This window comes from Adiantum capillus-veneris, chromosome 26 (assembly GCF_014529385.1).
Source record: "Adiantum capillus-veneris isolate H3 chromosome 26, ASM1452938v2, whole genome shotgun sequence".
Lineage (NCBI taxonomy): Eukaryota > Viridiplantae > Streptophyta > Polypodiopsida > Polypodiales > Pteridaceae > Adiantum > Adiantum capillus-veneris.
In genome coordinates, this window is record NC_140956.1 from 95,446,956 (window position 1) to 95,451,357 (window position 4,402).

Consider the following 4,402-nt stretch of genomic DNA (forward strand, 5'->3'; position numbering starts at 1 on the left):
TGTCATCAAATCAATTGAGAGGAATGACTCAATTGCGCATAATTAAGAATTATTTTATGTATTGCCATTGAGTTGTATGCCAATTTGTTGGGATATGGAAAAAATATTCATTACATTGTGCATTTTCAAGTGCCATAATCAAATTTGTGTAGCCATACAAACCGAGATGACATATCCACTTGGATTTGGATGATTGGGGCTTCTAAATATGAGCAATTTAATTTTGTGATGATTAAAAACCGGGTTTGAATTGACCAGTGATTTGTGTCAATTTAGTTTGTGCAATTGAGGACAATGATATGAGCAACTCAAGTTGCAATGATTGGTACATGGGAGTGACTTCACAATTGAGAGAAAAGTGTGCATTAATGAATCATGTGTGCATTCCCCGATTGATTACAAATCGATTCAAATTTAAAATCAAAACCGGAATTTCTTGTGCATTTTAATCTATTCTAATGTGTATGGTAAAGATATCATCCAATTGAAGCAAGATGGGCAAAAATTTGATGAACTTGGTATGATCTAATGGATTCGTATGAGAATTTTTAATTATTTTGAGAATAATCTTGCTTAGATCCGCCGATGCAAATAAATGAGCCACTATGCTTTGGAAGTAACTTGCGTGCATTATTTGTTAAGTTGCGACGAGCATTTTTGACTCACGATTCCATATAAAGAATGATATCAAAGGGGAATCCAAAAATTGTTTTTGATTAGTCATTTTTGCGAACATTGTGAAACTTTTTACGTATCTCAAGAAAATTTTGAAGGGAAATCCTGGTTTCGAGTCATACTACACACTCCCTATGATCTTTGTCAATGTCCCATGAATTCGCTGAGTGATACTCGACAATGAGAATATCTTCTAAGTGAACATTTTCAAAAAATAAAAATAAAAAGTGAAATAAAAATCAAACCACCCACACACACACCCCGTGCCACCGTCAATCACTTGCTTGGTTTGGCCCTGAATTAGCCCTTTTTCCCATTTCTGTCACGGGGATACCGCCAAAAATCCTGGCCCGCATGCAAGTCATACTGCACACTCCCTATGATCTTTGTCAATCTCCCATGAATTCACTGAGTGATACTCGACAATGAGAATATCTTCTAAGTGAACATTTTCAAAGAATAAAAATAAAAATTAAATAAAAACAAACCAACAAACACACCCCATGCCACGTCGATCACTTGCTTGGTTCGGCCCTGAATTAGCCCTTTTTCCCATTTCTACCGCCAAAAACCCTGGCCCGCATCCACTCTCATCTCATTCTATAGGACATACACACCCTTTTTTCAAAAAACATCAAGCAGCTAGCCTTCTTCAACTCAACCAATTCCGCCTTCACGTCAGGAACACACTACTGCGCCAACCTGCCCAATCATGCCCTTTTGCCGTTTTTGACAATGCTCGGGACCACTGCACACACAAACACTCTGCTTGCTGTGCTTGGTCGCTTTTGCTGCTTGACTAGCCAATTTCAACCCTGCGACCTTGGCCCCTACTGTCACGCCCAAAAAATCCTCGCCTTGCTATATTTGCCTGCCATAAACACACACACACACACACACACACACACACACACACACACACACACACACACACTGACTTTAGCTCTTGATAGGTGAAAATCGTGCAATAGCGGAATTATCACTCTTGGCTTGACATAGCCTCCTGCCACTTGTCATGCGGCCCAATTGCAGAATCAACTCCGAGTCCCTGCTACTCGCCAACAATCTATGCCAGTTTGCCCCCCTCCCACAAGTGGTCATTGGTCACACACGCTATCCACTTGCCCCACATTTTTGCTCTACATAATTGTGGGCGAGCCATGTCTACTCTTTCACATTATGCAGTTAAATCTGCTTTGTCCATAATGCTGATGGAAGCCTCAGGAGTCAGTACCCTCCTCGTCAAGTAGCTGAAAGCCTGCAAGTACTCACGAGTAAAATCATTACAGCCTCATCACGTGCTGACTCATCAATGAATCCATGCCAACTCTGAGAGTGTTAAGATGCTAGCCTCATCACCTGCACCCCCATTTCCCACCTTGCTTTGCTCCCTTTCTCTCCTGTGTCAATATGATGGGCCCACAACCTTGACGCTTCAGTAAATCCTTTTATTTTGCCTCTCATTAGATACGACCTTAGTTTGGACGTCTATATTTTTGTTTTGTTTTAAGAATTAGGTCATGCATAGACCATGGATAATGGCCCAGGAATAGAGATTTTTCTCTTTCTTTTCGCTCTACACATTAGAATAAATGTTGCAATCAGTAGAAAGATCCATTTTCGACAACGTATGGTGTTCATGTTTGGTGCCCAAGGAGAAATTATCGTGTCACTAAACCCTATCATCTTGCCTCTTGTTGACTATCATAGATCATTTGGTGTGTATATTTTTATTTTGTTGTAGAATAGATTGCAATTTAGAAAACATTATTGTGTAATCTTTTTAAGAAAGAAACAAAACGTGTTGTCACTTTGAAATTGATTCAATGGAGGCCCACCACCAAATGTAAGGATATCCTCTCTTTTTTGGAGAGTTTGGTGCAGATGCTAAGCTATTTCTAGCAAAGTTCAAAATGGCTTGTCGCATAAAAAGAGTGATAGGAGATGAGGAATGCTTAGAAATGTTTGAGGTGGTCATGAAGAAGGATGCTAGCACTTGGTTTGACTCTCTATCTCAGGAGGTCAAGGGAAACTATAAGGAAGTTGTTGATCATTTTAAGCGATATTTCTTTGACCCCCAAAACACTTAGAAGCTATGGCAAGATATCGTTTTTCACAAGAAAAAAGACTTAGATGACTCATTAGGAGAAACTTGGACTCAATTTTGGGCCCTGTAAGAAACGCCAACTCAGCATAGAGAGAGGTAATTATGAAAAATGCAAAAGTTTTTTTTTGGAATTCTATTTCTCATAGTACATACGTAAAAGTTTTCTCAATCACTTAAATGTATGCTCGTACAAAAGGCTTTTCGAGAGCCCAACTTAAGTGTACACAAAATTCCATGTCTGTGAATCTTAATGAGTGATGTGATGTGCGATGAGAGAAAACACATAAGAGTTGTTTTCAAAATACAAAAATAATGCCACGGAATAGAGGCACAAGTATCAATCACCTTTTTATGAAGTACTCACAATTTAAATTCGAACAGATTGTACTTGATAGTGATTGATAGGTACCATTTAAGACTATGAAGGAGTAAGAACCAAGCGAATAGGGGCGCTTGAGGGGTCTCTGGGACCTCTATTCGCTTGGTTCTGGCCTTATGAGGCCCTAGGATTAAGATATAGAACTTTTTAAGCCCACAGATGCATCCGAAACGTCCAAAAACCATAGTATAGCTCTTTAAAACACTGAAATCTGACGTCTCTAGCTCAAGATATAGCATTTTTAAGCCTAGGGCCTCATGAGGTCAGTACCAAGCGAATAGAGGCCCTTGAGATGCCTCTATTCGCTTGGTACTGACCTCATGAGGCCCTAGGCTTAAAAATGCTATATCTTGAGCTAGAGACGTCAGATTTCAGTGTTTTAAAGAGCTATCCTATGGTTTTTGGACGTTCCGGATGCATCATTAGGAAAAATGTGGACTCTCCTTAGGCCATATAGGATTAAGGTTAATTAGGCTCCAGCCAATAGGAAGAGAGCAATGTATATAAGTTTAGAACCTAAGAAAGTAGAGAGAATAATAGGGTTGTCCACTCATTTATTGCTTTGTATCCTAGAGGGAGGTGGATGGGTAAAAGAGGGAGGGGAAAAAAGGGAGGGGGGGAGTGGTGGGTCCACAGATACGTTTTTGCAAAAACCCTAAAATTTCAAAATTAAAAATTAAAAAAAATTCAAAATATTCCATCAAAAACTCCCCCCAAACCTACCCTATGATCAAAAAGTCATTTTCTCACTCTATAACCTTTTTTCCAAGACTCCCTTCCTCCATAGCCCCTTTCCATAACACAAAGTTCTCACTCTCTCTCTAAACTCTTACACCTTCCTCCTTCTTCAAGCTCTCCATTGCAACTTTAAGCTCCCACTCTCTCTCTAAACTGTCTCCCTCCTCCTTCCTCAAGCTCTCTATTGCAACTTTAAGCTCCCACTCTCTCTCTAAACTCTGTCTCCCTCCTCCTTCCTCAAGCTCTCCATTGCAACTGTAAGCTCCCACTCTCTCTCTAAACTGTCTCCTCTCCTCCTTCCCCAAGCTCTCCATTGCAATTTCAAGCTCCCACTAGCATTCCATGGCAAACAATGGTCAAAATAGACGCCCAAACCCATCATTCAAAGTATGGTTCTCCACAACTCGAAGAATGAGGAGCAGCAATGGGAACCTCAGGTTTTTCAAGAAGGTGCGTGGGGTCTACATGCAACCTTCCGCAATCGGTCCCCATCGTGTTCGTGG